The 7,916-nt window shown below is 39.4% G+C and overlaps 1 pseudogene; it reads right to left on the bottom strand.

The window, feature by feature from the left end:
• Positions 1 to 1,704: 1,704 nt before the first annotated feature.
• On the bottom strand, positions 1,705 to 3,010 carry LOC128112378 (vacuolar protein-sorting-associated protein 25-like; annotated as a pseudogene).
• Between the last annotated feature and the right edge of the window lie 4,906 nt (positions 3,011 to 7,916).

The following is a 7,916-nucleotide window of genomic DNA, read 5'->3' as shown; positions in this document are numbered from 1 at the left end:
GATGTTGTCTTTGCTGCTGACATTCTATTTTGTGACATGTTCTACTGCACAGTAAATGGCTTATGCAACCAAATAAAGAATTACCATGCACATTAAGTTATACCTGGCTTTGAAAAGGAAGATTGTGACCGTTACATCAGTTAGGTCTGGGAGAGTCATTTCACCTAGCAAAATGCACTATAGACAGTTTCTAAAGAGAGATCCAGGTTGTAAGTTCCAATTACATATTAATTATGTGTTTGTCCCACATAATCTATACCATTGCTGGAAAGCATCAGCAAAGACATGGTGCTTTAATGACTAACATTCATTTGGTTAATGTTCCCTTTTGCAAGAATACATCCCTTACACTAAATATAACCAGTTCATTCTAAAATTATGTTATAACTTATATTTTAAAGCAGTTTTATATTACCAAAGGAGCATTACTTTTTTATTTCATAAGAAACATGAAGAAAGGTAGCCTTTACCTAAATAAAAGGAATTGACTGAACCAGTTATTAATCCCAACTTAAAATATACATAGGAGAGACAACTGAAAAATAAATCTAAATGTTCATGAAATTCTGCAAAAAGTCATTAGTTACATGTATAATTAATATTCACATTTTTCTTTAGAGTTTTGGAGGATATGTCAATAATGAGATTGGTGAATTGAGACTTTAGATAATGAGAAAAGTTAGATATTAAAGCTGTATTATAGATGTAAAATTGATCAATTCATTGCTCTTACTTTTTAAGGTATATTGGGAAAATGTTAAATAGGAAAAAAGGGGCTTCAATTTTTTGAGCATAAAATATTTAAAAATCAAAGGGTATGGTGGAGTGTGGTGGTGCATGCCTTTATCCCCAGCCCTTGAGAGGCAGAGGCAGGCTGACCTCTGAGTTCGAGGCCAGCCTGGTCTATATAGTGAATTCCAGCATAGTCAGAGCTACATAGTGAGATGCTGTTTCTCAAATCTAAAAAGGAAAAAAAAAATGAAAGGGAATGGAGAGATGATTCTATTGATAACATGCTTGCTACTCATGCTTAACTCATGTTAAAAAAAAAAAAAAACTAAGAATGATAAAGCACATGTAATTCTGGCCTTGGAGGGGCAAAGAGAAGAGGATTCCTACTGCTTTCTGGCCAGCTTTGTAGGCTAATGAGTGAGCTCCATGTCAAAGATACTTTTTTTTTTTTTTTTGTGGGAGTAGAGATTTTAATATCATAAATCCGAGTGGGCCCGCCTTTCACTACCAAGCCTCCTCTGGGGCTTCCTGTCTCTATTGCCTGGAAGGCTGCCTGCAGCCAGGGCTTCCCCCACCCCTAGGAAGATCCAGCACCAGCCTGAGAAGGGAGGCAACAGCAGCTAAGGAGTGGGAGAGGGAAGAAGAAAAAGCGTGTGCAGGCGCATATGGGTGTGTATTTATGTGTGAGAACAAAAGTAAAGTGTCAGGTTTATAGATGCTGGCCCAGGGACAGTCTAGGATGGGAAAGGAGGGAGGGCAAGAAACATCCTTTTTCCCTGGCACCGTGGGCTGACTCTGTCCCGGGGCCAGATAGATGGACTAAGCGGGAAAGATCCCTCAGTCTGAGCTTTCAGGACTTGAACCCTTGGAGTCTGGTGGAGTGACGGGTCCAGTCTGTGGGACACTTGGTCTGTCTCCTTTTGAAAGCCCTGGAAAAGTGGGAGGTAAGAAGCAGAGGGAGACAGGTTTCTGCTAGAAGAACTTGACTCCTCGGCCGTCACTGACAGTGATGATCTCAGCCTTGTGTTCCTGCTGTAGGGCCTGTAGAGCACGAAGAAGGGTCGCCTCATCCAGCCCATGGAACTCTTCATCTTCTGTGTCTTCCCCACTGGTCGGTTCATAAAGGGTAAACAGAGTTGTTCTGGCAGCTCCCGGAATCCCACTGATAAATGAGTTTCCCCCATTCTTCTGGCCTCCGCCACACGATCAGGGAAGTTAGACTTATTCTTATCTGACCACTCGAGGTTCCCTTTCTTCCGTAGTTCCTCTAATACAACCGGGATTGACTCTACAGGAAGTTTCCGCTGTAGTTTGATGTTGTTGAAGAGCGGGCTCTCCTGGGCTTCCATCACCGTCATGCTGGATTGTTTGTGCAGGTGACAGAAAGACAGAACCGGAGAGCATCAGGCGGGCAACTGCTTCCGCCGAGTGTCCACGTTCAGCTGTAACGTAAAGATGGGCGGGAAGCGGTACTGCCAAGCCACTCTTTTTTAAAATTTAATTTAATTTAATTTTACAATATAATTTAATTCTACATATCAGCCACGGATTCCTTTGTCTCCCCCCTCCTGCCCCCCTCCCCTTCCCCCCAGCCCACCCCCCATTCCCCTCTCCTCCATGGCAAAGCCTCCCCCGAGGACTGAGATCAACCTGGTAGACTCAGTCCAGCCAGGTCCAGTCCCCTCCTCCCAGGCTGAGCCAAGCGTCCCTGCATAAGCCCCAGGTTTCAAACAGATACTTTCTTAATAAATAAGGGAGACAGACATTCCTGAGGCATGACACCCAAGGTTGTCCTCCTGGCCTCCACATCTGCATGCACATATACTCAAGATACTTTCATAGTATTTGAGATCAGGAATTAAAGATATGAAAAAATTAAGACTGAAATACTGGCCTTACTATCAGTGTGAATTCATCATTCAGCTTCATAGAGATTTCTGACCGAATTGAGGAACTGTCTCCTTGAATTAGCCTTCGTTTATGTTTCTCTAGTCACGCTATTTTTTTGGCAAAATTTATGTTAGGAGGTTTTCTTGTACTTTTTTGTTATTTTATACTTAATATTTTATTATTTTGTACTTAATAGATTAGGCTAATATCTTATTACATGCAATTATAAAATAAAATTCTCAATTATTGAAGAGATGACAGAAGACCTACATTTGCTTCCAAGCACCCAAATTGGGCAGCTCACAACCATGTGTAATTCCAGTGCCAAGGAACCCAGTTCCCTCTTCTCATCTCCAAAGGCACCTGCACATATCCGGCATTCACTCATACTGTCAAACACACTTGAATAGAAACACTCATCTTTGTCCTGACAGTTATTTTCCTGTGTTTTGGATACATGGATTTTCTATTAATGGATTTTTTTTCTGTTTCACCCTTCACAATATATTTCAAAGCTATTTGGTGGAAGAGGTGCTGCCAAGCACAGGGTGGGCCCTTGGTGTTTAAACTCTGAGTTTGGACAGTCACATGATATGGAGCCACCATTATCCTAAGTATCATGGGATTTTCTTTTCCTTAAAGTCCTCTGTATCTCCTATTCATCACCTCCACCCATGCAAAGCCACCTTAAGATGAGATAAATCATACCTACTTCAGACTTATTTCCTTTTTAATATTTCTGCTGTTCTTCAAATAGGATCAAAAGTTTTCTAACTATTATAGCTGGGCATAGCTATGTCTTTTGATTACTTGAGCTCTAAACAGTTGGGGGTGTAAAGGTTTTGATATTTTGCATTTTACTAGCTAGATAGGCAACCTATCTTACAAATGTAGAACTAAATGAAGGGCCATTTTCCATATCTGGCTGTGGGTAGAACAACAAGGTAAACTCAGAGGTTTTGTGATCTCCCAAGATCAAATACTTGGTGAGGGATGTTTTGCTGACAGGAATGTACAAGCCACTTATGATGAGCATACAATATCCCTATGCCGTACAGCAGCTCGAAATGCTTGGGAAAAAATTCCAGAACCTGGAAAACCAACTGAGGTATACACAAAGATATTTCAGGGACCGCACAAACCCTTCACCGATTTTTTTTACAAAGGCTGAACACAGCTATAACAAAAGCTATATCAGATAAAGAATTAAGAAAAGTATTAACCGAGTCCTTGGCGTTTGACAATGCTAATGCAGAATGCAGAAGAATACTTACACCATTAAAGATCAGATCAGCTCCTTTGGAAGAAGGGATTCAGTATACTAATGGTGTTGAGTCTTGTAACTACAGTAATGAGGCTTGGATAGGAGAGACAAATCCCAGAGGTGAAAGAAGGCCCCATGTTACCAAATGTTTTAAATGTGGTACACCAGGTCATATAAGTAAAAACTGTACGTGGGGTATTCCTAGAAGTAATACTCCTTTTAGGAATAGTCTAAACAGGAGACCCCAACCACCTCCTGGATTATGTAGAAGGTGTGGCAAAGGCCGACATTGGACCAGTGAGTGCAGATCAAAAATAGATATACGAGGCAACCCTTTACTGGTGGGAAATGCCTCAGGGGGCCTCTTGCAGGCCCCCAAATCAAATGTAGTATGAACATTCCCAGCCACTGTGGAAGAAATTCCTCTCCAGGACAACTGAATAAACCAATGCCTAATGTAAAAACCGATACTGCAATGGATGATAAAACAGCTCTGATAGGTGGATCACAGTTTACAAAGAACACTATAAAACAAATATTTTGGCAGACTTCCATAAATGAACAAAGACCAAAGCTTAGAATTCAAATTAATGGCCTGGTTCTGGAAGGCCTGGTAGACACAGGTGCAGATGTGACTATAATTACACCAAAATCATGGCATCCAAATTGGCCTCTTCAAGAGGTAGATGTCCAACTTTTAGGGATTGGCACCCTATCTCAGATAAAACAGAGTTCGAGATGGGTTGAAATCATAGGGCCAGAAGGACAGAGAGGAAGGCTGAAGCCATATGTAGCAAATGTAGCAGTAAATCTTTGGGGCTGAGATCTGTTACAACAGTGGAATACCCAGATTAAAATTCCTACACTTTCAGAAAAGGAATACAGACCAATGGATGTTTCTAGGAATAATATGACATGCTATAAAATCAGTCACCAACCATTCAGGCTGTTCACAAACAGAACACGATTGCTGTTGAACTCTCAGAAGTACCAACTGCCTTACCTTTAAAATGGCTAACTAATAAACCTGTCTGGGTTGGACAATGGCCTTTGACAAAAGAGAAGCTACAAGCTTTAGAACAGCTGGTTCAAGAGCAGTTAAATGCTCAACACATTGAAGAATCTACTAGCCCTTGGAATTCTCCTGTGTTTGTTATTAAAAAAAAGTCTGGTAATTGGAGAATGCTGACAGATCTGAGAGCTATTAATAAAGTAATTCAGCCAATGGGCTCCCAACAGACTGGGATGTCCTTGCCCTCTCTGCTACCTAAAGAATGGCCTATAATAGTTATTGACTTAAAAGACTGTTTCTTTACCATACCCTTACAAGAAAATGATAGAGAAAAATTTGCCTTCACAGTACCTAATTATAACAATTCTCAGCCAGTCAAGAGATATCAATGGAAGGTCCTCCCACAGGGAATGTTAAACAGCCCTACTTTGTTCCAATACTTTGTGCAGAAACCTTTGGAGATAATTTGTGTAAAGTTTCCACAATCCATAATTTATCACTATATGGATGATATCCTATTAGCTGATCAAAAGTTAGATACATTAGAAAGCATGTTTGAAGAAGTAAAAAAAGTTTTGCCTCACTGGGAACTGCAAATTGCTCCTGAAAAAATACAAAGAGGAGATTCTATTAATTACTTAGGATATAAGATAGAACTACAAAAAATTAGACCCCAAAAGGTATAACTAAGGAGAGATCGATTGAAGACTCTTAATGATTTTCAAAAGTTATTTGGAAGCATTTCCAACTTACTGGGTATCATGTGAATACCCAAAGATGGACTACAAAATTTGGCTAATACTCTAGAAGGGGACAAAGAATTAAATAGTCCAAGGAATTATCAGCCGAAGCTGAGAAGGAATTGGCTCTAGTAGAAAAGACAATTTGAGAATCACATGTGGATCGTGTGGATCCAGAACTTAAATGCATTCTTGTCATATTCCCCTCCAGACATTCCCCAACAGGTATTTTGATGCAGAGGGAAGATATTACATTGGAATGGATATTCCTACCATGTAAACCAAATAAGAAATTAAAGACTTATATAGAAAAGATCTCTGATTTGATTCAAAAAGGTAAACTAAGACTTCACCAGTTGACAGGAATGGACCCAGCAGAAATTGTAGTACCTTTAACTAATGAGGAAATTTCATCACTATGGAAAGATAATGAAAACTGGCAGAGAGCCTGCAGTAACTTTTTAGGAGAGATTAACAACCACTATCCCAAAAGCAAGAGAATAGAATTCATAAAGAAGACCGAATGGGTCCTTCCTCACATTGTATGACAAAAGCCAATTTCTGGAGTCCTCACATTCTATACTGATGCAAATAAATCAGGGAAAGCAGGATATAAATCAGGAGACTTAAGTAAAGTGGTACAAAGTCCATATAGCTCTGTACAAAAGGCAGAACTGTATGACATTCTTATGGACTTCACAGAACCCCTCAATATAGTCACTGACTCTCAATATGCAGAGAGAGTTGTTTTACATATTGAAACTGCTGAATTTATTCCTGATAATACAGAATTAACTTCATTATTCATACAATTGCAGGAAATCATCAGAAAAAGGGAACATCCTATATATATATAACACATATCAGATCCCATACAGGTCTGCCAGGACCTCTAGCACAAGGTAATGATGAGATTGATCAGTTACTAATAGGTAATGTGCTAGAAGCTTCAGAATTTCATAAGAAATACCATGTAAATAGCAAAGGTTTGAAGAAGGATTTCTCCATCACTTGGCAACAGGCTAAGGATATTGTGAAAAAATGTCCTACTTGTTCCATCTATAACCAACTTCCATTACCTGCAGGGAGCAATCCAAAAGTTATACAAAGAAATGAAATTTGGCAGATGGATGTGTTTCATTTTGCAGAATTTGGAAGATTAAAGTATGTACATCATACCATTGACACCTATTCAGGATTTCAATGGGCAATTCCTATGAGTTCTGAAAAGGCTGATTCTGTGATTACACACCTATTAGAAGTTATGACCATCATGGGAATACCTGTACAAATTAAGACAGACAATGCCCCAGCATATGTCTCCAATAAAATGAGACAGTTCTTTGCTTATTACAATATAAAGCATGTTACAGGTATACCACACAATCCCACAGGCCAAGCAGTCATAGAAAGATCCAATCAAACTTTAAAGGATATGCTAAATAAACAGCACAGGTAGCAATGACTCCTAGAAATAGATTGCATAGTGCTTTATTAACCTTGAATTTTCTCAATGCTGATGAGAAAGGAACAACAGCTGCGGAGAGATATTGGACGACAGACAAAACTCCTGAGCTAAACCAACCGGTTTATTTCAAGGACGTGCTGACCTCAGAATGGAAACCTGGATATGTTCTACGTTGGGGAAGCGGTTTTGTTTTTGTTTCTGCAGGAGAAGAAAAGCTATGCATACCAACAAAATTAATAAAAATTTGATTTGAACAGGAAAAACCCCTTGATGAGGAGAAGTAAAAGATCATCCACCAATGTGACATCTCTAAAAGTTGTAAGAAAAATTTAACAATCAAAGGTTGCGGTAGGGTTCTGTTTTTGTCTTTCCAGGATAAGGGAAATACCCATCTTCCAAAAATCATAAGGCCTTGGATATCCGGATGTTTATGGCAGAAAGATAGAATCTATTGGTACTAATCTACACACGGTAAAATCTCACTGTCTAACATCTATCTCTCTATCAATCTAGAATAGTTGTGGTTCCAATTCAATCATAAGCCAAGCTGGCTTTGGAGATGGAATTGGCTCACTCCTTCTCTAAACCCAAGCATATTGCTAAAAGAAAAGTTTGAGAGATTCTTCAGTCCCATATCAGAAGAGCCCTCTGGTGTGGGACAGAAGGAAACCAATAAAAAAGGACCATTGTCTTCTAGAGTCTAATTCTCTCCATGCTTACTCTTGATTTCTCAGAATCCTTTCTTACATGCTATGTCCTCTTTAAATCCAAACCTTCTATTTTGATAACAAATAAGTTTTTCCAATAGCA

Source organism: Peromyscus californicus, unplaced genomic scaffold (genome assembly GCF_007827085.1).
Source record: "Peromyscus californicus insignis strain IS unplaced genomic scaffold, ASM782708v3 Scaffold_17__1_contigs__length_78620276, whole genome shotgun sequence".
NCBI classification, from domain to species: domain Eukaryota; kingdom Metazoa; phylum Chordata; class Mammalia; order Rodentia; family Cricetidae; genus Peromyscus; species Peromyscus californicus.
The sequence above is the reverse complement of the archived record's forward strand: the minus strand, read 5'-3'. Positions and strand labels throughout refer to the sequence as shown.